Source organism: Phalacrocorax carbo, chromosome 8, assembly GCF_963921805.1.
Source record: "Phalacrocorax carbo chromosome 8, bPhaCar2.1, whole genome shotgun sequence".
Taxonomy (NCBI): domain Eukaryota; kingdom Metazoa; phylum Chordata; class Aves; order Suliformes; family Phalacrocoracidae; genus Phalacrocorax; species Phalacrocorax carbo.
Window position 1 is genome coordinate 38160304 of NC_087520.1, and position 27964 is coordinate 38188267.

Consider the following 27964-nt stretch of genomic DNA (forward strand, 5'->3'; position numbering starts at 1 on the left):
TATCAATTGTAAGCATTTTTCAATAACATCCCACAATAATATGGAGCACATACTGAAGAATCATATACACAATTCACTGAATTTTAAGTAAGCAAAATGCAAGGGTTTACACTGGAAAATGGCCAGGACACAACTCCTTTCTGCCACATATTATGTGAACTATTCTCCTCCATAGCAAGCAAAGAGAGGAGGTCAAAGACACCCTTTAACTCACACCCTGGAGATAAACACAATTCATACTGCCTTTTAAATATTAACTAGTGGCTGATCTCAGTTTTCCTATGACTTAAGTAACAACAGTAATCATTAATATCAAATACTTTTATGAACCTTTCAAGGAATGGATTTCAAAGAACTCTGCAAAAACACGGAAGTGTCTTTACCTTCCAGTTTTGCAAATACGGTGTGCGATGTGGTTTGGATCAGTGATTTGCCTAAAAGCACCCATTGATACAATGCTTTTCTAAGAATAGCACTTAGAATTTTTTGGCTCTCAGCCAAAGGATCACTTCACTAAACCACTTTGCTTCTGATACGTGTGTTAAGACCCATGTAACACTGATTTAGATAACAATTAAAAGGAAGAGCACCATTTTGTGTACCAGCAACACTATGCTTTTCAGAACCTCAGATTGCGTTACCAGAGATATGAAAGGTTTCTCATCTAAGTACAAACAGACCTAAGCTGTTGCTTATTTGACAAGTAAGGTCATGTCCTCAGATTCTGATGACTGTATAAAGGAATACTCTTGATTGATAGGTTTTAACATGCTTTCCTCTGTGTAATTCTTACTGTTGTGCCCACTCTTCTTGCAGATTTTTACTTCAGAAACAATAAATATTGATGGGGCATTAAAACTTACAGAAAAGTGTTAGCTCAAAGTGGAATAGAATTAAATTCAGTGTGAATGGTTAAATACACAGCAGTGGTTTGGGGATAAAAGAGAGAATAGAAAACCCTGTAAGTTCACTAGTCTCATCAGAAATGAGCCAGCATCTCAGTCTGCACCACTATTTCTTCATAGAAACTTTGACACTAGCTACAGCTATGATAGTTAAAAAATTAATATTGAAAATTTAATGAGAAGTAGAAAGCCACTCATAACTCTTTACCTCAGACACAGAAGAGTGCGCCAAATTTTAACAGCTGTATTCTTCTTAAAATAGCGGAGAAAGAGAAAATAAATATCTCCACAGAGCATATATGCCGATAGTTTGCTTTGAAGTGTACCCAAGCACTTTACAGTCTTTCACCATTTCTTTTGCACATGTCTGATAGCTGATGAGGTAGGTAGTGTCAGATGTGGTGGAATGTGGCACTAAGACTCACATTACTTAAGTTAATGGGTTTTGATGGGCTCTATTCACCATTGGATAGTCCAAGGTCCAAATCTTTAGAGGCCTTTATTGCTTATTGGTTTTTATTTTGTTTGCAATAGGAACATTATCAACCATGTGCCACACCACCTGAGGACTGCATGAATCTGATGAAAGACAGACCCCAAAACTTACGCACCATAAAGCTTATATTTTATGCACCAATGGCCTGATCAAAAAAAGAGACTTGACCGTGTTGCACAGGCTAGATCACCTATAATTCAGGAGTAGAATGCATAGATAAATTCAGGCAATAACATTCTGTATGAGGAGATAAAAGTTTGCTGCCTTGGAATGTGTTTCAGACAGGCTGTACACTGAGACAAGGGAAAGCTCTGAAAATTAGCTGAAACAGCTGAGGAGAGGGGTGTTACTCTCATCCTGCTTCTCTTGTGCACTCTTTCTAAACCTTGCTCCTACTCTTTGAAAGTCTAGCTCTAAGCTACAGGTCCTGAGACTCAATTGTGCACTTAGGAGCACTGGGGAAAGGTTGGGGTAGGGAGGTGGGGGAAGGAGGGAGTGAAAGAATAAAGGAAGTAACAGGTACCTGGGAGACACTAACTACTGGAATCTAAAATATTCTTTTTGAAACTGGACCACTGTGCAGCCAAAAAGTCAAAGGATATTAAGCTAGTCAGCAGTATGGAGTATTTGAATCAATTCTAATTAATACAACAGTCTCAAAAACAGAATACTAGCATTTTTCAGTACCTTGGCCAATAAACTGTATACTAATGCTTTTAATGAGTCCTGGTGTTTCTTCAGTTTTGGCTGCTTTGTGGCTCCCTTTTTCAGGAAGCACAGTCTCTGCATGTTAAGTGTACATATACTATGCTTAATTAATTGGGGTCTCCAAAACCAGAGGCAGAAATGAATGTCTATTTCACAAAGTTTCTTAGGCTGAGTTAGGTACTCTTTTTCCCATATCAGGACATTTTGGTCTGTACATGTTCCAGCTCAAAGGTTTTGGCCAGAGAGCTACCTACTGTGTTTTAGATACCCTCTAGATTCAGGTGGCTTTTACTAATCCTGCTGATTCTTTTTTAACATGGGTGCCTAAATTCTGCTTATCTCCCATTGTAGGAGTCAAGGTAGGAGTCGGAACCTCAAACACAGCACCTAAAGCCTGATGTTGTCTCTCAGGAGAGAGTAACTCCCTTACTGTTCAGGGAGGAAGGAAGAAGGGATCAATCCCCTTTGCTTTCCTGAGACATGTATTTTGTTTTCAAGATTTGTTGGAGGGGGAATGTGTATGAAAGTCTAGTCATGGCAATATTTATTTTCCCCAAATATGCCCTCAGAAAGACTTGTGTGGGTTTTGGTTTCTTTTAATAAGAAGTGAACCCAAAGTAGTGAATTAGAATTTTGCAAAATTTTGGTCTAAGTTGCAGGCAAGGAGTAACTCTGGCTTAAGTGGAAAGTGACTGAAAAACACCTTTTAGATATAAAATGCAAGTACTGATGTTACTGTTCTTATAAGCCAGCACAAGAAATGTCTCCTTTTTATTCCTCTGTTCTGCATTTGTCATCATTAGCTGTTAAAACTCATTTTCCGACGTTTTAAGACAACATATTTTTCTTTATTGGGGCATTTTTCAAATATTTGCGCTACTTCCCATCTCTAACCAAATCCTGCCATCCACTTCTGTCAGTTTTGTAGCCTTTTAAGATTCATTTCCCTTCCTAAAGTTTTTTTGGATATTTATTGCATTGTCATTGGGACATATTTTCTTAGAACTACTTTGATTTACCTTGTCAGGTTTGGAGTCCCAGCTGGACAATTCTTTTATTGAACCACTGTTGTTAAACATTAGATCTAATGCCAAGGCATGGCAATGTTATTAGCACTGGGTAAATAATAAAAATGAAGAGTCCAATAATTCATTTGAAAGTATCATGATACTGACTGAATAGTCTATGAATGTTGTTCACTAGTGCAAAGGCATCCTGTGGGGACTCAGGGGGTTGCTACTAATACGAGCACTGCTAAACTGCCATTGAAGTCAGAAGTTCACTGAAGTTGACTAACAAGATGAGATCCCACCTCACTTGTCTGAGTGCTGGTGTAGAGCTCCATTCATTAGTTTAGCCACTAATCATTCCTGCCAGTGTGTACAAGAAGAATTAACTGCCATTCGTGAATGATTATGGATCTCTGCTTGCATGTGAAGTGTAGCTGACACATTGCAAAACACACTTTTCATTGCCTAGGGTAAAAATTTGGTAATCAGCCATATCCTCAGTTGGTGGAAATGGCAGGACTCCAATGAGGTTCTGCCAGCTGAGGAGCCATCCAAGAATTTTATCATGTTATATTCTCTAGGAGCACATTATCAAATACAGTCTTACTTGTGTATTGCTTTATTTTGCAAGAGCACTGTTAATACCACTGTAAGAGCAAATATCTGACAAGTGTATACTGTTACCCGGTATAAATCAGGACTCTTCTCTTCAGAGTGCCTGTTGTCTGTGACTAATGGTTTTAGTAAATAGCCATGATATCAAACACTGTTTCTATTCTTTCTTTTTGATTTATGGCACAGCAAATATCGTAATTAGGAAGAAAGGGTCAGTGTTTGGTCCCATTTCTGATTTACCTGAATCCATGCATCCCAAGTACTGAGTCTTGAAGGGAAATCATGTGATTCTTTGACTTAATAATAGGACTGTGTCCAGACTGGCATACACAACCTCATGTGTCATGACAGGCTCTTTGCCCTGTAGTTTTGACTGATTTTTTTCTGAAAGAGGTTGATAAACCATGTTTTTGAAAAGAGAAAAAAGATTTTGAATGTCTGTGTTACAAATTTATTATTCTCATCTGGCACTTGACTGAGTTCTCAAGCAAGCTGCATAGCTGTTTTGCTGAATTACAGTGGGAGAACAGTTATGTTATGTATTTCAACTTTTACTATATTATCTTGCAACCTACAGTGGCCATAGTTTACTGGACCAATGCTCTTTTTCTCTTCTTGTCTATCTTTGTTAAGAAGCTGAGGTTAAAACAGCTCTGACTGTCACTGCTTAGGGTCTGAGCCTAAAAAGCATACTGCTGGATGGCTTCTTTGCTTTCCAAGGACCAAGAGGCAAATCTTTGAGTGCTTTTGTGGGTTTGTCTGTCTTCCAAACAAGAGAATGCTTTGTGCATGGTACTCCATTGTTTAGGTTAGTCTGTGTGTTGTAGTACCTGTTCCTACCTGCCTTTCCCTCTTGAATATCAAAAATTAATTTTTGTCTATTTACACTACCTCCTGCAGGACAATTTCTCTTCCCTGTTTGTTTTAACTGGTAAACTTTCACTGCAAGACCTTAATTTAGTGTGGTCCACTTATATAATGTAATCATATAATTTTTCATTTAGTACATTTTTAGTTATACCACTGTGACGGTACCTCAGAGCAGCTGAGCATATTAAATATTTGTATGTGTATTATAGCAGCAAAGGAACATTTTTTTATCAAGACAGTTTACAATATAATTCAATAAATTGAACTGTTGTGTGTAGACAAGGCCTTAACTTCTTAACACTGGGTTTATTCAGTCCTTTTAGCTAGTCCTTATAGCAAAGTTTTCTGCTATATATATTGGTAGAGCTGTAGAGGGGAACAATAAATCAGTGTTCTTATCATGTCCCCTGTCAGTACCTGGTCTTTACTGGGAAAATTGATGATTAAAACAGCAGATGGAATTCACTGAATCCCAGTCATTCAGACATTCACCAAAGAGACAGGCTACTCTACTTGAAAATCCTCCTGGTCTGGGTGCAACTTATAACAGTAGAAGAGTGCTTTTGTCAGAACTGCTTATGCCACTTCCCTGAATGAAATAAGCTGTGCTTTTTCTCAGTGTGACTATGCCTACCCCAGGGCTTTTGCTACTACAAAAATACTCCTAGCTGACATTGTTCAGTGGAAAACATGTATATCTAGCTTTAGTCTGACTATGATCTTTGAAATTTGAGATCACACTTTAGATACAGATGGAAGTGGGAAATGAGCACTGCTGTACATGGTCACCAGTGCACAATAACTTCATGTATGATGCATTTGATGATGTTTCCCTGTAACAGTCTGACAATCTAAACATGTGCTAAAGAATTTGTCATGGACTCACCTAGTATCATTTAACATACATTTATTTAATTGTGGGTGACTAGCGTGAGTCAGATTTTAGGCTAGGTGCAGCTTTAGTAATTGCACAGAGATTAACTTGACTCTGCATTTTCTTGACTTATTAATGGCATATAATGAAATGCAAATGCCTACCTTATATCTGTGAAATAATAATTAATGATAAATACTAGTTGTTAGATACTTCTTAATTGGATAAATATATATTTCAGAAAGGAACCAGTCACATTTTACAACCTAATTAAAAGAACATATAAAAGGATTATTGCACGCAGTGGTCTCTGATAACTGAGAAAGACAAATAACACCAAGCTTTACTGCAGGCTATTTGACACAAAAAGTTCTATAACAGAAATGCACTGAATGGGCATTGCTCTGCATGACGACATGGCTGATCTGCACACGGAAGGAAGGCTTCATGGAGTTGTTACCACTGTTCCAACAGTTCTAGGATAATATGCTCTCACACAGCATGAAAGGAACAGCATGTATTATCAAATTCCATTACCCAGAAGCTATTCTTCAGAGTCCTTGGTTCAGGTAATTATCATGGTCCCTAATTTGGCAGCTTGCAACAAACCTTTCCATCATAATGCTGCAGACCGACAACACTCGGAAATGCTGTTGCAAAACTGGCCCAGGGTTCTTTCCCTTGGTACTGGAAGCTGCAGAGAAAAAAGATTTAGTTAAGAAAGCCTACTTACCTAGGAGACCTATGCTGTGTGCTCTGCTATCCGTTTTATTTTGTTTGCTTCTGCCAGCAATTTTTCCTCTGTTTTATTGTTTCTTTTCTGAACCAGGAAGTATGTAAGTATCTCCAAGATTAAAAAACAAACCAACCCCAAAACAAACAAAAAAACCTACAAAAACCCAAAGCAACAGCAAAAAGAGAAAACAAATAAAACTACTTGCAAAATGTGAAGAAGCTTTAAAGCTTTAATGCATTGTTGTGTATTGCAATCTTCCTATGCTTCAGATAGGGCCTTTTATGTATGTTGTACGTATTTTGTATATTAGTGATAAGCGTCATTAGTTATTAGACATTTATAGGCAAAAATATTGAGCAATATCAGTGACATGCCATGAGTGTAGTGTCTGAAAATGAGTGGCCTGAACCAGGCTTTAAAAACAGCTGAAAGTTTTATGTAGGAAGACAATATTGTTGCATGGGACACGCTACTTTCATCAGAGCTTTAAGTGAGAATGTACTGAAATATTTAGTAAGATCAATATATCATGTTCTGTAAGAGTACAATGCAGCATATTTTGTTAGTCTGAAACATTTTGATGATCAAAATGAAATATTTAATAACTTTGTTTTTATTCTGATTTGAGATTATAAAAAAAAAACCCCAAACATTATGAGCTTTTGGAGTAGAATTAATATCTTGGGTTTCCTGACAGTGTAGAAGAAAGTCTCTTTTCCTCATAATTACAAAATGACAGAATAGCTGAAGTTGGAAGGGAGCTCCGGAAGCCATCTGCCCAACTCTGCTCAAAGCAGGTTGTTCAGGCTATGTCCAGTCAGAATCTGAACAGCTGCAAGGCACAGTGACCTCCCTGGTTGCCCTGTTCCAGTGTTTGACCATCTCTACAGGGAATTTTTTTCCTATGTTGAAATGGCATTTCGTGTGTTTCAGCTTGTGCCCATTGCTTCTTGTCCTGTCACTGGGCACTCCTGGGGAGAGTCTGCTTCCATCTTCCTTATTCCCTCCCATCAGAAATCATTACAGACTAAGCAATCCCAGCCCTCTCAGCCTCTCCTCATGTGTCAGATGCTCCAAGTCATTAATCGTCTCTGTGGACCTTCTCTGGACTCTCTGCAGTATGTCTGTGTCTTTCTTTTACTAGGGAGCCCAGCACTGGGCATAGTGTTCTAGGTGTGGTCTCACTAGTGCCAGACAGAGGGGAATAATCACCTTCCTCGACCTGTAATTCATCATCATCAAACTATTGCAAATACTGACAGGCAAAGCTTCAGTTACGACCCTTGTTGTTGCCAGCCAAGACTGAGGCTTATTTTTAAATGTATTTGTTTGGTGTTGCATCGCTGTGAGGAAGTGGAGGAGACAGGAGACTATCATGGATGAGCAAAAAGCTTCTAGACAAACTCAAGGGGAAAAAAGAGGGAGGAGTATAGGAATGTTGTCAGGGTATGCAGTGATGCAACGAGGAAGGCCAAGGCCCACTTGGAACTCAACCTGGCGAGGGATGTCAAGGAAACAAGAAGGGCTTCTACAAATACATCAGTAGTAAAAGGAAGACTGGGGATACAGTGGGTCCACTGCTGAACAAGGAAGGGGCCACAGCGACGCAGGATGCAGAGAAGGCAGAGTTACTGAATGCTGCCTTTGCTTCAGTCTTTGCCTGCTACGGCTGGCCCTCAGGCATCCCAGCCCCCAGAGGAGAGAGAGAAAATCTGGAGAAAGGAAGACTTCCCTTTGGCTGAGGGGGATTGGGTCAGAGATCATTTAGGCAAACTGGATCCTCACAGATCCATGGGCCCCGGATGGGATGCACCCATGAGTGCTGAAGGAGCTGGCCAATGCTGTCACTAAGCCACTCTCCATCATCTCTGAAGGGCCATGGAACACAGGAGAGGTGCCCGAGGACTGGAAGGCAGCCGGTGTGACTCCAATCTACAAAAAGGACAAGAAGGAGGACCCAGGAAACTGTAGGCTAGTCAGGCTCACCTCCATCACTAGAAAGGTGATGGAACAGTTCATCCTGGAGGTCACCTCCAGGCATGCAGAGGACAAGAAGGTTATCAGAAACAGTCAATATGGATTCACGAAGGAAGATCATGCTTGAGCAACCTGGTAGCCCTCTATGATGGCCTGACTGGCTGGGTAGATGAAGGGAGAGCAGTGGATGTTGTTTCCCTCGACTTCAGCAAGGCTTTTGACACTCTCTCCCATAACATCCTCCCAGACAAGCTTAGGAAGTGTGGGTTGGAGGAGTGGACAGTGAGGTGGATTGAGAACTGGCTGAATGGCAGATCTCTGAGGATTGTGATCAATGGGGCAGAGTCTGGTTGGAGGCCTGTCACTAGGGGTGCTCCCCAGGGGTCTGTGCTGGGTCCAGTCCTGTTCAACATACTCATCAATGACCTGGGCAAAGGGACAGAGTGTCCCCTCAGCAAGTTCACTGACGATACCAAGCTGGGAGGAGTGGCTGATGCACCAGAAGGCTGTGCTGCCATCCAGCGAGACCTGGACAGGCTGGAGAGCTGGGCCAAGGGGAACCTGATGGAATTCAACAAGAGCAAGTGCAAGGCCCTGCCCCTGGGGAGGAACAACCCCACGCACCAGTAGAGGTTGGGGGCTGAACTACTGGAAAGCAGCTCTGCTGAGAAGGCCCTGGGAGTGCTGGTGGACAGCAAGTTGACCCTGAGCCAGCACTGTGCCCTTGTGGCCAAGAAGGCCAATGGTATCCTGGGATGCATTAAAAGGAGTGTGGCCAGCAGGTCGAGGGAGGTCATCCTCCACTTCTGCTCTGCCCTAGTGAGGACACATCTGGAGTGCTGTGTCCAGTATTGGCTTCCCCACTTCAAGAAAGACAGGGAACTACTGGAGACAGTCCAGCAGAGAGCTACGAATATGATGAGGGGACTGGAGCCTGCACCTCTTATGAGGAAAGGCTGAGAGATCTGGGTGTGTTTAGACTGGTTGTCAGTGAGTACTGTACGTTTATGCTGACTCCAGTACTATTTCCAGTGCTCTTGTATCTGTGATAATACTTAAGATCTGGTAAATGGGCATGCATACACTTCTGTGAGTTTTTTTTTTTCTTTTGTAAGCAATGCAAGTTTTTTCCCATTTTTAACAGGGATATGCCTTATCTTAAATCATAGCAATGTACGCCCTATTTTTGGCAATACTTTTTGCATCTGTATTTATGGACATAAAATGCCTTCTTTTCTGGAAGAAGTATCTGACAGTTCTTTGAAACATTTACTATGTGTAAACAGATTATTAGTATCCTGCAATAAATATTTACTTCCAATTTTAAAACCCTTAGCAGAAGTGACTAGTACTCTGATACTGCATTTTTAAAATCCTTCAAGAGGCAGAAGAGTCTCCTTTAGTGCTGATCTATATATGTGAATTTTAGGATCAAACAGTTATAGTTTTATTCACATTAAATATTGATGATGCATGTTTCACAATGTCATGAAAAAATTGACTGCAAAAATAATCTCCTCTTGGCCATGTAAAAAGAATCTCTGAGCCTCTAGCTAAAATTTGACAATTGGCTAATTCTATATGAAAATAGTCTTTTGTTCCTGTACAAAACTGCACAGGCTATGATTTGCTTCCTGAATGTCACAGACAAAACTCAGCCTCAGTCCTCATACAGGAAAATGAGCATATAGGATTGGTGCTGGTGTCCTGCCACAACACTGCAAAGAATCCCTGCAGCCCTCCGGTGATACTTAGAAAATGGTTTGGATTGCCTGGACATGTTTTTAGGACAGGCTGTTCAGGGAGTCCAAACATTGCTAAATCCAGTCCTGCCTAAAACACAAAGTACAGGTTTTTGGCAGTGGCTGGGCAAAGAGAATTTACGAAGTGAAATTCATTGTTGTCCTACACAACTGCTTTCTGCTTAGGACAGAGGCTAATGCAGTACATTTTAGTCTAGTCAAGATAAATTCCCCCAGGATTCACAGGAAGGAACTCAAAGCATAATGTAGAGTAATGCCAAAAGTAGTGTGTTCTCTGTACATATGAAACCATGAGTTGTTATTGTGAATAGTGTTGATTTTGTCTGGGCTAAAATAATTCTGAGAGGAGCAGTTTGAGTTTACAAAATTGGATTGAATACATAGCAGAGTTCTATAGCTTAATGGTAATGTTGCTTGTGTCTCTTTCAAGTTCTCTGCTGGGAGACCAGCGCAGTTCAGTTGTACTCCTACATATTTAAGTATGACTTTGCTTGCTTTGGAGGTGTGGTCTAAATATGCTCAAGAATTATGCACAACTCTTAGGTTTGTGGAGCCCTCAGCATCGTTCTTAAACCATTAAGATGGAATTTAAATCACAGGGGAACACAGAAATAGTGTAATTAAATTCAGAAGCTTTTGTAGCATAGATGAGATATATTGTTTAAGGCAGTTCCTTGCCATTAATGTGTTTTGCTTAAGATGTTGCTGAGTGTCAAAAACCCAACCATAAAAAAAAAAAAAAAAGCTACCCACAAAGCAGAAACCTAGACCTGTCCATAAACTGCAAAGCTGCAGATTACCATAATCCCCTACCTAGGGCTGAACTGGTATGCCTGTGTGGCAGTGGGCTTCATCACATGTAGGCGGCACTGCTCATGCCCTGGAAGACTACAGCAGCACCCATCTGGTACCATACCTGTGTAGTTCTGTGTATCTGATGCTTGATTCTTAATCAGTCTGGAAGAGCTCTGCACTAACACAGCTGAGAGGGTTCCAAAGCTCAAGATAGACTGAGCGCGCTGTTCTACTGTGGAGGCAAAACAGTAGGTGGACCAGCACAGGCTGATGCTTCCTTATGGTTCTCCATACTGGCCATCTTTGCAGCTATGCTGTGTTATAGTTATGCCTTTTCGTGTTGTTTGACCCTTAGCAATTCTGCCTGTTCTGTGGAGACCCTGTGCATGCTCTGCTCCCCTTGTTTTTGTATCCCACAACTTTCCTGCTCTTCCTTTTTGGTTTTATTGACCCCTTTCTGTAAAAACCATTATTTTATATTGAAATTCTGTTATTGTGTTTTGTGTACAGCAAAGCATTTAACACCTGACATTTGCAGAACTACTCTCATGGAGTGTTTCTAGGTGTTTGGGTTATTGTTGTTTGGGTTTTTTTGCCATCTGATATACAGAACAGAGTTATTTGTAGTTTGTGTCTCTTGGTAAGAAAAGCTGCTCTCACTGTTCAGACAGGCTGCTCTGTTGCTCTGGTGTCCATGTTTTGCTAACAAATAACATGCAGTGGAAAAGACTAAAGTTCAAGATATGGCGGTGACATTAGCAGTGGCTCTTTTCTCCCTAAGACTCCCCCAAACCATCTGCCATCAACTGATAAGACAGTGTAAGTGAAAATATGTAAGCAACAGACTTCCTAGTTCATTGTCTGCATGTCCACAGGAGAGATGAAAAAATTACTGTACAGTTCTGCCAGGAGATATGAGCATCACGGGAGCATCCTTAATAAACTAACATACTGGATGCAGTGTGCAGAGGAGTCACTTTAAGAAAGGCTTGAGTGAATAAGAGCAAATTCTTTATAAAGGTATTATATCCTATGAGAGTGGAGACAAGAAACAGATCTGTAAAATCCACACCTGTGGCCTTTGGGTCTAATATTTATGACAGATAGACTGAGCTTTGATTGACCACTCAGTGTATAATCATTCTGTAAATATCCAGAGCATGCTATGCAATGGCACTGACCCAGCGGGTGCAGTTTTATTGGAGGCTTCATGCCTGCCTTCACATTATTATGCTGCTGTGGCCTTTTGAGCATATGTGGTGGGTTAACCCTGGCTGGACACCAGGTGCCCACCAAGCTGCTCTATCACCCCCCTCCTCAACTGGACAAGAGAGAGAAAATTAATGAAAGGCTCATGGGTTGAGATGAGGACAGGGAGAAATCATTCACCAATTACCGCCGTGGGCAAAACAGACTCAACTTGGGAAATTAGCTCAATATATTACCAATCAAAACAGAGCAGGATAGTGAGAAATAAAAACTAAATCTTAAAACACCTTCCCCCCATCCCTCCCTTCTTCCTGGGCTTAGCTTCACTCCCAATTTCTCTACCTCCTCCCGCGCAGTGCTGCAGGGGGATGGGGAATGGGGGTTGGGGTCAGTTCAGCACTCGTTGTCTCTGCCGCTCTTTCCTCCTCACAGGGAGGACTCCTCGCACTCTTCCCCTGCTCCAGCATGGGGTCCCTCCCGTGGGAGACAGCCCTCTGCAAACTTTTCCAGCATGAGTCCCTTCCACAGGGTCACAAGTCCTGCCAGCAAACCTGCTCCAGCGTGGCCTCCTCCCTCAACAGGTCCACAGGCCCTGGCAGGAGCCTGCTCCAGCATGGGCTTCCCAAGGAGTCACAGCCTCCTTCCGACACATCCACCTGCTCCAGCGTGGGGTCTTCCATGGGCTGCAGGTGGTGTCTGCTCCATCATTAACCTCCACGGGCTGCAGGGAGACAGCCTCCCTCACCATGGTCTTCACCAGGGGCTGCAGGGGAATCTCTGCTCCCGTGCCTGGAGCATGTCCTCCCCCTCCTTCTTCACTGACCGTGCTGTCTGTTGCTCCTTTCACATAGTCTCACTCCTTTCTTTGGCTGCAATTCCTCAGCTGGTTTTGTGGGTTTTTTTGCCCCCTTCTTAAATACATTACCCCAGAGGCACTACCACTGTCACTGATAGACTCAGCCTTGGCCAGCGGCAGGTCCATCTTGGAGCCGGCTGGCATTGGCCCTATTTAGACACAGGGACAGCTTCTAGCAGCTTCTCACAGAAGCCACCCCTGTAGCCCCCTGGCTATCAAAACCTTGCCACACAAACCCAGTACAGCATAATACTGGGTAGGATTTACCTATGAACTGTCATTTCTATTTATGCAAACAGTCAGGACTTTTAACAAGAATTGACTCAATTGCTGGTAGAATACTGCTGCCCATCCAGCCAGAAATCACAGGCTTCTAAGTCTAATGTTAAGAATCCAACCATTTTTTTTGAAGGTAGATTAAAAGAGATTGAATTTTGACACATGAAACCAAGTTTTCAAAAGTCCTATATATTGGCATATCACTCCAATATACATAGTCCCTATTACGTGTATTTTTTATACATTTCACTCATTGCACAGGCCTTTGAGAATCTGCCGCCTGGGGCTTTGATTTTCATAATACAAGCATTTTCCCATGCAGGCACGTGCATGAAAATCATCTTGTGCAGTCTGTGACTGTAGGTCTAACATAAAACAGTTTTTGCATGGATTTTGCTAACATGGACTCTTAAAATCAGCAGAGTCAGTTTCTAGTATACATTCTGAAATTCTCACTTTAAGTCATTCTGTGCCATGGGAGTGGAGTTAGTGCCAGGGCCAATGGGGAGCAGTAGCAGCCAGGGGGATGCTCTGGGAGAGGCAGGAGGTCTGCTCTTAGTGAGCACGTGGGGAGAAAGTGGGCGTTACAATTTACCACTGAGGATGACATAGCTGGGCTCTTGATTTTTTGTTACTGGAAAGATCCTTCTCTCTCTCTCTTTGGAAAATGGCACATCACACAAAATTGGCCGTAAAGCATTCTGAAATCAGTTGGATGTGGACAATGCAGGGAACAAAAAGGCTGAAACATCTTTGTGCATTTTTCTGACCCTGTGTATAGGCACCAGCTAGATGTAACTGGCCCTCACATATGCTAATTTGGCTATCGTCTTTCAGTTTATTATTTTTTGTTTTGTTCAATCTGTGCACTATAGCATAGATTGCACAGTCTTGTAACATCCTCCAGCTGCCTTTATTCATTGTCTTGAAAACCGTCTGCTTACCAGATATGCAATTTTCCTTTTTAAAAAGCCCTCATTATTCCCTAAATCCTGCTATTCTTGAGGTATTGGCTTCTAGTAAGATGATAACAATTCCCCATTGGTCTGTTGATGGCTGAGTGTTTTTTCCCCTTTTTTATGCTTTAATAATTCTATGAATGCAAGTAATGAATGAGCCACAGCCGATTTTTGCATGCCTTTCTCCCAGTGCTAGTTTTATTCAAAATAAGAGTTGGACCTATTCTGAGAACTATTAGGAGTGATTCCTTTCACAGGTCTTTAAGCCTTCCGAGTTCGGCAAGCCAAAATTACAGGCTTCAGTTGCTGTGCAGCCAACTATATTTACTTTGCATGGATAATTCAAATCTCAAGTTCTTTGTGCAAGGCAGAAGGTCTTCTGTTTGTTTTGCAAACTCTTGATTATAAAACCCTTTTGTTTTTGCTCATGTAGGCTGATACATTCCGGGCCTGGTTTTAACCTGGTGTAAATTAGTATCATTTCACCAAGCTCAGTGAAGCTATACAGTTTCTACAAGCTGACAATCTAATACATGGAATTACCAAACACAAAGCCTTGGTAATCACCACAATAATTCTTCCTGATTTTATTTGGTTTCCATCCAAAGCTGAAAATTGATCTAAGCTTCGCTGACAAGTCTGAGCTAAGTGACAAAATTAGAAACCAGGCACTTTTCACCAGATATGGAATTTTTACTAGTGAACTTTCACACAGCCGTAGTTCTAGGCTAATTGACCAGGAGTTGTGTATTCGCTTAGTTTATTCATTGCCATTTTTGTCTCAGGACATGCAGGGACGTAAAACCAGGTGTTTAGCTGCTACTTACTTTGAGCTTTCCCCATGTTTTAAGGTATGATGAGAAAATTGTCTCCTTGGAAGAATGAGCTTTGCACAAAGGCAGACCCACCAGGGACAGAAGGCCCATTTGTTTGTGATGTTCCACAAGCTTCGGAGGGACAGCTTTGACTGCCATTTCAGGAAGAGACAGAGAATAGTTTTCTTTCCCCACTTTGTAAATTCTTTTGTGCATTTTGCCAAGGAAGAATACTGTTATTGCTGCCTAGCTGGCAGGTGATGACAGTCTGTACAAAAGGAATTTCTTTTAGAAGAGGTGGTCACAGCAAGAATAGATTAATAAGTTACTAGCTCAAAACATTTCCATGCCATAATTTAAAAGTGGCACTCAAGAGATGCTAAGTGCTTAATCAGTCAAGATTTCTAGGTCTTCTCATTCATAGCCCAGATCCTTTAGGCCCTCTCTCCCTCCCCCTCCATCCCACCTTTTTATGCTTGGGTACCATTCAGCAGCATAGTAATATTCTGCCTAGAGGCTGTGAACCTCTGCCCCTGCACATCAGCAGAATTGCAATGATTCTCATGTGGGTTTTGTCAGATTGGAACATGTAGCTTAGAAGCAATTGCTGAGCCCCTGTCATCCACGCTTTAATTTCACAAACCTGCTTTTTCACTGTGCTAACCAATCAGTGATGTTCTGAGTTATGGAGCATCTCTACTCCTCTTTTGCTAGTACTCAGTTTTCAGGGTGGGGTACTACATTAGGACTTTTAGTCCCCTTCTGGTCATTGAATGGCTTGACCGAAAGCCTACTGAAAACAACAAAAGTCATTTCATTAACTTCAGTGGCCTTTGGATCAAGCTGTGCCAGGCTGCATGGGATGGCTCTGAAATAGACCTTTTGAAAATTTTTTTCTCCCTTGGAAAATGTTAACACTTAGGAAAAAAACAGTGTTTGTGAACTTCTTGCTTCAGGAAAAATACGGAAAAAATGGTTTCGAGCTGCTGATGTGTTAACTTTTCCTAATGAAAACAAAATACACTTTGTTTTGAAATATAAATAACATATAGGTGAAAGACTTAAAAGGCAAAACAACCCAATACATTCTTGAAATACTTGAAACAATGTTTCACTTTTCTGCCTTTTTTTTCAGATTTTTGGGAACGCAATTTTGACTTTTAATCCCATTCTTGGGTAAGAATATTTTACACATCAAAAGTGCCCATGAATGTGTGATGACTGTTCTGTATACAATTTTACTACGCAAGATCATCCCTCCAAAACTTTTGCCACTGTGCCATTTGCCTGGAGTGGCAGTATTTAATGTGATAATAAGAGGAATGAAAAAAAGCAAAGTAGGAAAAATGACTGAGACACATAATTCTAATTCCTAAATCTCTTGCAATCTGAAGAGAAATTTATCATCCTTGATTTTATGAGGCTGGCTGTGCATTAACTTTTCTCAATCCAACTTCACATTTTAAATCTTTGAGGTCTGGCACCATTTAAGTTACTCAGTTCCACATTCCTTCAAGAGAAATTATATCTTATCTAAGAAAGAATGACAAATGCTAGATATACAACTCTACGTGAAGTCTAACCATCGCCTTGCAAAGCAGTAACGCTGCCTGCTTTGATTCACATTGTATTCGCTCAGCTCACCTCCCACCAGCCTGTTTATCTTATTCTCTAGCAGCCAAATATAAGGCTGAAAAAGCTTTTGAGGTTTGTTTCTGTAACAAGTGCCAGATTTTCTATTCTGATCAGACTGTTCCCTGTCTTGTTTGTTTGCACTTCCTCGCGCACTCTTCCTTTGCTCTCTGGGGCTTATTGTTTTAAATGCTCCCTGATTGTACCACATTTCTCTGTCCATTTATCTGGGCCCAGGTACACTACTAATGTAATGAAAAAAGATTTCTTCTCTATAGGAGCTGTTAAAAACTGATGTAAAGAGCTGCACAGAGGAAACCATTTGCAGTTCACAATAACAACAAGTTTTATTGGTCAATAAATCCGAGGAACTATACCGCTTTGTTTTCTTGTAGCATCTGCTGGCCCCTTATTTATTAACTAGCAATTTCAAAAATATAAAGCACTTTTAATACCAGGGCCTGATCCAAGGCTTCTGGGTAATTCAGTAGGGTTTGTATTGGCCACTAACACAGATGAGTGCTGCTGCTGAGCCTTTAGGGGTGCCAAGAAAGGCAAAGATAGCTTTCCTTGCCTTACCGCCATTTAACACCCACTAATAAATATTACACAAAGTCAGGATTTTCAGGTAGCTGCTCATAGGCAGGTCTTCCAAATTCTATGTTCACCGTGCACCTGTGCCTTTAGAAAAACAGTGCCCCAGCTCCCATTTAAGCATTGTAATGGCTTTCTCTGATGTTGCAGTGCTCTTCATTGAAATGGCTAGCTCCCTGACTTCATATACCTCCAATACATATCTGCTGTGCTTTTCTGTATGCGTCGGCGCTGAGAAAATGGACATTAGAGGGAGCAGATGTTGGTCCATCCCTGATTGGGAATTTCTTGGTAAAATTTATTTAAATAGAAAAAGAGAGAAACAAAAGGAAGAAATCAAAATCAATCAAAATCAAAGCATTATTTGAGGAGCAGTGGATCTTAACCAATTTCTTATTTAAAAACCAAAACTGAAGTTTTCAGATCTCCCATTTCAAAAGGCTGATGCTATCATGCAATATTTTGATTGATGTGATGAGAAATTGGTTAGCTTCAGCATTTCTTATCCAGCATTTAAATTTGGAGATTTAGATTGCCACACACATGGTACGTCTGATGCAATTTCACTGAGACCCCAGGCAGAATGTAGAAATAAATCCATGCTGCATTACTGCAGTCAAGCTCCTAGAATATTTTAATTCAGTTAGTGCTTCAGAAATAAACTATTAAACCAATCTCAGAGTTATTATTCTGGTAAAAAAGAAAGACTTCAGGATGTTATGACTAGTGTACCTTATAATGATTTACTGGGCAACAGTAATATCATTCAATTCTGCTGTTTGTTTGGGGTTTTTTAAATGTTGTAGCCCATGCGACTGCACTGGAAGCTGGGTTTGTATTACTAGGTAATAAGTTTAATTCTGTCAGTATCCTGCTTAAAGCCACACCTGTGATCTGTCATTCATGCCTTTGCTTTAACCTGTTGTATGATTGATACACGAGTAATGAGATAATTAATCCTTGCCACATTGTGAGCTCCTCGTCTTCTTCAGGTGTGTTTGTCTTTCCCAGAAAGGAGATAAATTCTTAATTATTTTAGGCTGACATTTACCTTTTCTGAAGAGGACGGAACATATGGAATGATAGCAAATGATGGTGGGGGAAGAGATAGAGGGATTTCACCTTGGGCTTTTTAATTCATCTAGCTCAGACAGAATCGCTGCAGGATACCAGCAGTTACTTATGGGAACCAATTTGTTGTTGTTGTCCTGTATGCCCCTTTTACCATCTGAGCGTCTATTAGGGAATAAAAAAGACATTCCTTATTACAGGGAAGGTTTAAAGTGCAGACCAAAGTGGCTGTGCCGGATCCATGTCACTATGAGAAAAGTGGAAGGAAGTGTAGAAAATAGCATGTCAAAAAGAACAGATGTTGTTAATGAAACATTCACTCAAACGAGCCTGTGTCCTGGCAGAGCTTTATCAGAGCTGAGTGATCTCCAAGATGCTTTTACTTTTTTGCACTTATGTATTGTGTTATGAGGATGATGATATTTAACTCCCATTGACAAGCACTTTTAGCTGAAGTGTTAGAGTAACATTAAATATTAGGTGGATGAGGACTGCTAGCAAACTATTCTACTTTATCGGCCCATGGTTGCTCAGAGCAAATGCTGCCTTCTGACTGGTTGAAATGTTTCCTGGAGACCTCCCAGTTTCCTTAAAATTTCCACTGAGGGATAATTTGGGTTTGGAACAGAGATCTATTGTCTAGGTAGGCAGATCCCTAGCTCAGTACCTGTCTTGATTTGTAATGACTGAGACGAAAAGCCTCTTCCTTTTGGACAGAAAAACCATTTAAACTTGTGTTGAATACTGTGGGGTCCCAATCTGGCTGCTGAGATGCAGAGGCTTCATCTGTCCCTGGTGTGACTTCCTGCCTTCTGCAGATTAGTCTTCAGTATAGATTTGTTTGAAGGGTTTTGTTTTTTGAAAACGAACATGTTCAAATATAAACAAGTTTCAAAAACTCGAGGGCTGACACAAAATGGAGTTGTTATCTGATCAGCCTCACCCACAACTGCTTCCCACTACCTGATATTTAGATACTTTGGAACAGATTATTCAGAAAGAGAGGAGGAGAAGATTTAATTGCTATTTTGCAATTTTAATGAATAAATGCCATTTCTGTTCATCTTCTATTTACTTTCACAATGTAAGGCAGAGCTCTAATGCCAAGAATGAATTTCATTACCAGCAGAAAAAAACGCCACTTCATTAATACTGAACCGTTATTGCTGGCATATGTGCTGGTTGGCTAATGTCTGTGATTATCAGTAGAAATACAGCTTTTCAGACACAAGAGGAAGGCTGCCATTTCAAAAGTAACTAATTCTCATGGATGCTTCAGTTTCTGTAATTTTGATGTAGGCACTTGAAAAAAAGTTAATTTTTGGAGCACCGAGGTTTGGAATTTTCCATAATTGAGGTCTTCATTGATCTAGGTCAGGGACAAAAACTAAGCCCATGGCTTCTTATAATTGCTAGTCATTTTCCAGATGAGAAGGGGTGGAGGTTCAAGATACCTGGGGCATAGGTGCATTAAGGACATTACGTCCATAATTCAATATAATTGAAACAATAAGACTGGAATAAAATCAAAGATTCTGAATCACAACACTGAAAGGTGGTCATGTTCCTATCTAAAAGATTTGGAGTAGTAATTCTCTCAAATGTGAGCTATCTTCCCTTGAGAACCTGGAGTTAAGTTCTGCAAAATAAGGAAAATGCTAAGGAATATTTTAATGTTTCTCTTTCTAATTTAGAAGTGTGATTAAATGGTTGACTGTCAAATTATTTGATAGCTAATAGAAGACCACAAAGAATTTTTGACAAAATTTTTGTCTCTTTTTTGGCTGTTTCTATCAAACAAGAAATTACTGAATGCTGAAAAATTATGACAGGGAGTATTTAATAGTAAAATCACAACTAACAGTATGAAGTGTCTCATACAGAAAGGTCACTACACATTGATATATACACAACTACATTGATAAATGCATATATAAGCATTTACACGTACACTGGCTTCGCTGCCTTAACTGAACCACTGTAATCTCTCTGTAAATGCTCCTAGATCCATTTGTACCAACTTAGCAAAACCTGGCAATAATCTGAGATAAGATAAGCAATTAAATCTGAGGGTGTTTTTATAGGGATTTGCACAGAAGTACATGTTTATATGCTGGTTTTAATTAAAACAGTTCAATTAAATGGGTAGGCCAGTTCTGTGGTTTTTGAAAATACAAGTGTATATAAATTGACTGGTGTACACCAACCCCTTTTCCAATATTAACTTACCAGTAAATAAATGCAGCAGCATTTGGACGCCAGTCTTGAACACCAACGCTAGGATCATTACATCCCCCATTTTTGTTTTCTTGCAAAATTCAGAATTAGATCTAGGTTGCCATTTAATTTATTTAGCCTCCTGTATCCAGTAAAAGTGTCATTATTGTGCTCATGAGTGTTTGTAATGACAGTCCTTGTCCTAAAAACCTGAACAACCCTCTTCGCTTTAAAGTTCAGGTAGCGATGTAATCTAGGTTTCAGGACCAGCTCTTACAATAAAACTTAGCCCTTTTTGTTACAGAATCGTGACTAATTTTCCTGGACCTTTTTTCCCATCGCATTGCCCTACTGTGTGCAAATGTTTTATACAGCTCTTTTATTCTTGCTATGGATGTATGATGCAGCTTGGCTATCTGATGCTATTCTCCCTAATAAATTTTTCTAAATTATATAACTTTAAAAAATCCCAGAGCCACCAATCTCCCTTTCCTATTGTTCATGTACACCTGTTCTTTCTTATTTTTCTGATTATTAATAATCACACTATTTTCAGGTTTATTACTGGAATTCAGATTTCACTTTAGTGATATTTCTTTACCACCTACCCATTAAGTATCATTTACTTCTCCACAATAGTTTTCTTGCATAATAGCTGATTCCAGTCAATCGTCTTTAAGTTCTAATTCCTTGAATGTCTGGCTTTTTAAGAATCTAATGTCCCCATTCTTGTGCTGTGCCATTTGAAAATACTTCAGATATATCTCTGATCTGATTGTATTAGATTAACTACAGTCAGATACATCCAGTTATCTTCAGTCCTCACTTTGGCTGCCATACAGCTAAGTATGGGTAACCTTTAGGACCTGCCTTCAGTTACCCGTGCAGCATCCTGTTTCCACATTCAGCTACCCTATGCATTCACACCTCTCTCACTGTTCCCTCACATCCTTCTGCAGGGTTTCCAGCCATCTCAAATGACTGTTTGGTCCTTGGTGTAGGTGCAGGGCATATTAAGCATTTCTTCTGTATTAATATTTTTTCCGTTACATTTTGACATCTAACTGGTTTAATTTTACCCTTTTACTTAAAGAACTTATTGTAAATGCTTTTAGGCTAATAATTGCTGGATTTTTGACAGAGTAGGGGTTCTAGGAAGTATATATCCTCACTGAGGATGCAAATGAGGGGAGAACAAGACTCATGCTCTCCAATTTTCAGGAAAACCACCTCAACGAATAAAAAGCATTGAAAAGAGGAAGTCCGGAGGTTAGTAACAGAAAAAGTACTTACAACTAGTAGGTAACTTTAGTTAATTGGCAGAGGAAGAGGAAAAGAGAATACGCACCTTTAGGAAACTAAATGGTCCAGCTCAGCCATTTTATGATTTAACAGCATTACACTTTTACTGAAGTGCAGGGACCAAAGAACATCAGTCACTCTTTTTCTTACACTGGCAGGTTCTGTAGACAGCTTCAGCTTGTGTTTTTCCTCTGGTCACATACACGCTGAAGCACATTAGGTGTAACAGGATGAAAGAAAAGTCTCTAAGTCTTAGTAATGGCACTGATGTTTAATGACAGCAAAATCTAGTCTGCTTTCATCTAAAAGCAGAAAAATGAGTTTGGCACAACAGAGAAATACAGCAGTCAACATGATTTAGAAGAGTATGTTAATTTTAGCAATGCTTGTCAGAAATTAAGAGGGATTCACGTATAGCAGGAATCAGATTGTCTACAACACCAGGATTTCTTCAGTCCTTTCGGAAGCCAAGATACTGAGCTGCATACAACAGTGACCTTACGTTACACCGAACCCTACAGTGCTGCTGAGACGAGAGAGGCAGTGGGGCAATAAAGGGCAGAGGTATTTCGTTTCCAGCACTGACAAAAGACACGGGCATTTTAGGCAGCATTTAATTTTAACATATAACAGCATGAAACAGGTATATCTTTGCCCCTTTCTATCGTTCCACATTAATATTTCAGGGAAAATCTTTTATTTTCTCACATAAACATCAACAAAGCAATAAACAAGTATTTTATGTAGGCTGTGTAATTCCATATCATTGAAATTGATTATACTTAACTTACTTCTCCATGTAAATCTTTCATAAAAGGGTCAGACCTTCAACTAGAATAAATCCATACTGAACCCATAAAGCATTTATAGCACTTGTGGTCTATAGACCAATTTTGCCTCAGATTTTCCCATACGTAGTTTGCTCAGAACTTGAAATCATGTGCAGACATTGCTATGCATAGAGAAGATGAGAACAAATTATTAAAATAAGCCAGATAACATGACATTAGTATTACTTAATATTCTTAATGTGTGGTACAGTTACAGTCTCCGATTCAGCAAGGCACAGGAGTACTGCCTTTGGCTGTAGGACTTCTTTGAGCTCACGTGCTTGAGAAATTCTTGGCTGAATCAGGGCTTAGTGCTAAATGCCTTTGTAAACTATTATTAATACTTCTACTAGGGGTTAGTGGGCAAAACTCACTACGCTATCTGCTTTCTATGCCACACAGCTTATTTTTAGTTGAAAAACATAAGTTGCATTTTCTAATTGCATTTGTTCCTTTACCTGTTTTTTTACTGTGAAGGAAGCGTATTTAATTACGATCCGAAGTCCACAGCAGGCTGCAGTTCACCTCATCGGATTGCACCAGTCCTCTTTCTTTGAGCAATCACAGCACCCAGATGCCAAGCTGTTAAAATAGTTTCCTAGCTGTAGCATCTGCCTCCAGATTGATCAAGCAGTTGTGTCTGAGTCAGTTATGTGGTTAAAGGGATAATGGACTGTCTGTGCTGTCTGGCCTTCCTGAATGCCAATTTCTTTTGACTTGCATTTCACAGTAATTTATGCATCTTCACCAATTGTTCAGAAGGCTTTGCTGCAGTCCATCTCACCTCATTTCAGTTTGCAGCAATAAACAGAAGCTCTGAAGCCATTGTGTTCATGACTGGACAGTGTCTATAGCTAAGGACATGGGTTACTTTATTTTTTTACTAGAATCCCTGTTTAAACAATAGTAGCACAAACTGTCTGCTGCACAGTTGCAGCAGACCCTTTATAATCGTGCTGTCAGACATTTTCTCATGATTCTGGGCCACAGCAATTTAGTAATCTTTTAAAATTAATATTTCAACATTTGTAGTGCTGAATAACATACAGACTGGAAGAAAAAAAAATACATCCCCTTCTTCCCCCCAGTTCCTTTTTATAGTTTTAGCTCTAGGAAGAATATGAATTAAATTTTAGGTACTAGAATGTGAGATTTTTTTCTCTAACTCACCAGTATTGGGGATGAATAAATATGACGAATTTATTGCATGTGAGGCAAGGGTTCTGATTTTTATCTTCTCTCTGCATGAAACCAATCTTCTCTGAAAGGACATTTGAATTGAATAAATAGAGGACAAATATAAATATGGATGGAGGTTAAAATTCTCAGGATAGGTGTGAAGTCATAAACCATTTGACCAAAAAAAATCATTATGTTGTTTCTGGTGCCACCTTGCTGAGCTGATACACCAAAATTTCTTGAAAGATAGAGGAAACAGTATGTGAAACAGTGAAAATTCAGAAGAATGACACTCATGTAGTGCTAATTTTATTGCATTCTTTTGTAGTGAAGTCACTCTTCAGTGCTTTCTTTTTTCCCTCCCAGATTTACGGACAAAAGGACTATTCTCAGACAAAGAAAAATGCCGTGAGAGTACACGTTGTACTTCTGGTTCCACAAGATGTACACATGTACGTGTTTTCAAGGATCACGTTGGCTTAATAGTAACAAAGCCTTAGGGGCTTATAGAATGCACATCCTATTTATTCTGAGGTTAAACATTTTCCTACCAAGCTGCAGATAATGGTTAATATACTGTAGTAAGTGCAATCTCATTATACATTCCTGTGATTTCAATTATTAACATGCTAATATTTTCTATTAATTTTTAAATATTCAGGGTTTGAATGTAAATCATTGTATGCTTCCGAATAGATTTTTTTATATTAATTATTGACCTTCATTTCTGTACCAGTATTTTATTATACATAGTTCAATCTTTTCTGTTTTAAAAAAACCCACAGATAAGGAAGCTTTGCGTTTACACCACCTCTGGATATAACACACATCCATCTATTCATACAAACAGAGCCTTGTATACATATAGCTGATTTTGTAAATAACAACAAAAATCCTAATTTATATTTATTACTGCTGAACCAGGAACTGACAACAAAGTTTGGATGATTAGTGTGCGACAGTGTGTGAGTGTGAGAAAGAGACTAATGTTTAAAAGCATGTAATGTCTCATTGACACTGGTGAGTTATTCATTAAGGAATTAAGGGATGCCTCCAAGTCATCTGCCCTTGTCCTTATGGGGGACTTCAACTTGCCAGATGTCAACTGGGAGTACCACACTGCTGGGACAAACAGGTCCAGAAGGTTCCTAAACCATCTGGACCATGACTTCTTTGTACAGGTACTAAGGGAACCGACCAGGAAAGGGGCCTTCTTCAATGTGTTGCTTATTAACAGATGGAGTCTCATGGGTGAAGTGGCAATTGGTGGCTGCCTTGGCCACAGCGACCATGAAGCAGTCAAATTTAAAATCTACAGTAACAGGAAGAAAACTGCCAGAAAGACCAACTCTGGACATGAGGAGAGCAGATTCAGATTGCTCAGGGAACTGCTTTGTAAGGTCCCCTGGGGAAAAGCCTTTGAAGGTGCTGGGGTCCATCAATGCTGATCACTTTTTAAGTACCACCTCCTAAGAGAACAGGAGCAGGCAATCCCAAAGTGTAGCAAGTCAAGTAGACAAGGCAGAAGGCTGCCTTGGCTAAGCAGGGATCTTCAGAAATAAGGTGAAAGAAGAAACTATATGGCCAGTGGAAGCAAGGTCAGGTGATATGGGAGGACTATAGGGATGCTGTTCACCACTACAGGGAGGAAATACATTCAGCCAAAGCTCAGTTAGAGTTGAAGCTGGCCAGTACCATGAGGGACAACAAAAAGGGCTTTTAAAAAATATGTTAATGGCAAAAGGCAGGCCAGAAATTACATTGGCCTGTTACTGAAGGAGCATACTCACCTCACAAACAGGGACATAGACAAAGCAGAGATAATGGTTTTTTTGCCTTGGTCTTCAACACCGATGATGAGCTCTCAGACCCCCAGAACCCTGGGCTAGAGAACCATGACTGTAGGAATGATAAACTCCCAATCAATGACGAAGTTGTGCGGGACTTGCTGCTCCAGCTGGATCCAGGTAATTTGATGGAGTCTGATGGGATTTATCCAAGGGTACTTAAAGAGCTGGCTGACCTATGTCAAGACCTCTCTGAATGATTTTTCACTGCTCTTGGGAATCTGGAGAGGTCCCAGTTGAGTGGAAGCTGACAAACGTTGTCCCAGTCTTCAAGAAGGGCAACAGTGATGACCCCAGTAACTACAGGCCCGCCAGTCTCATTTCTGTGCCTGGCAAAATTATGGAGAAGATTATTTTGGGAGTTATTGAAAAACACCTGAAAGACAACGCAGTCATTCGTCACAGCCAGCACGAGTTCACAAGGCGAAAGTCCTGCCTAACAAACTTAATTTCTTTCTATGACAAGGTTGCCCACCTAGCTGACCAAGGGAAGCCAGTCAGTGGAATCGTTTTGGATTTCAGTAAGGATTTTGTTACTGTCTCACAGTGTCTTCCTGGACAAAATGTCCAGCATGCAGCTGGATAAACACGTAATGCAATGGGGGAGCAACTGGCTGATGGGTCGGGCTCAAAGGGTCGTAGTAAATGGGGTTACATCGGGCTGGTGGCCAGTCACTAGCGGGGTTCTGCAGGGATCTGTCTTAGGGCTGGTACTCTTCAATGTTGATCGTAAATGACTTGGATGCAGGACTGGAACGAATACTAATTAGGTTTGCCGATGACACCAAATTGAGAGGAGCTGTTGACACTGCTGAGGGCAGAGAGGCCCTGCAGAGAGATCTGGACAGACTCTCTGCAGACAGATTCTTCCCCCAGAGGGTGGTGGAGCCCTGGAACAGGCTCCCCAGGGAGGCAGTCACTCATGGCACCAGCCTGGCGATATTCAAGAAGCACTTGGACAGTGCCCTCAGAGACCTGGTGTGAATTTGGGCTTGTCCTGTGCAGGGACAGGAGTTGGACTTGATGATCCTCTGGGTCCCTTCCAACTCAGGACATTCTATGATTCTATGACTAGAGGACCAAGAAAGGGATCAAAATGTGTACATTTAGAGAAAGATAATGACACGAAAGCAGGAGGAAAAAAAATTCTGAAGTGCAGTATCACAGATTATACTCTTGGAACATGGAGGGAGTTCAGAGCAGGAAAAGGGTATAGCATTGCAGTGATACTCTTGTTCTGCTAACCTTGCTCCTCCCCATAGCATTCAGGTTTGATTTTGCATGTGGAACTTATTATAAATGTATTTTTGGAATAGTAATTAAGGGAATTCATACTGACTATCACGAACTATAGTAGCCTCCTAAAGCTATGGAAAGAAAAGATCCCTTCATCCATTGCTAAGATAAATAGATCATAGAGAATGATCATTCTTTTCTGTTCTACTCCATTCTATTACATTCTATTGCAAGATAAATGTCTGAAGCAGATGGACTACAGAAAGAGGTTAGATATTTGTCTAAGAACAGAACCATAATTTTTTTAAGGGTGAAATTAAAAATAGCCAGAATAAATTCCATTTGAAATGTAAAAGGGCATGGACCTGTGCACATGTGTATGGGATCAGCACCTTGAGGTGTGATAGGTTCCTTGTATCATAGACAGAATTGCTATCATTTGTGATTTGCATGATGTTGCTATAGTAGAGTTCAATGTTATTTTGTCCTCTGGTGTCTTAGCGTGCCCTTTCTGGCTGACTCCTATCGCTTTGTCTGCCCCACTGACCATGCCTTTCACCTCTCCCTTAAATGCCTGTTATGCCTTCTCTGGTGTCCTGTTTACATAATTTCCTTTTGTTCTCCTTCAAACCTTAGCTATTTCTTCTGTGACTATTAGTGACTGGGTAGGAAATAGTATTTGTATAGTTTTGCTCTGTGGATCGGCTCCAAAAACCTGACTGAAGCCAGCAAAATTACTTCCAGGCCTGCAATACAACATAGACGTAACAGCTTTTATGAGGGACGGTCTGTCTCTCTTTGCCGCCCTTTCCTTTCATTATATGCTTGTCGTCTTTTATACAGCTAGCTCTTCAGGAGACATATTTGTGGCATTACATATGCTTCATAGTAATTGCACAAGTAGCAAGAATAGTAATAATAATGTGGTAGTCTAGGTTGTTCATTTTATGCTCATTTAAATGGGCATTTCTATTTAATAAATTGCTGTAAATCAGTCTCTGAAAAGCTGTAGTGAGAGTCCTTAAACAAGAAAGTTACCTGTCACAAAACCCAAGCAATCAGTGCCATCACAGCACTTTAAGTGAACCCAGTGCCAATCCTCAAAAGTCTTCAGCTGATTGTTGATGCAACTGATGTTTGGATAAAACCCTGTATTGAGCCTCTTTAATTATGCCATAGATGAATTACA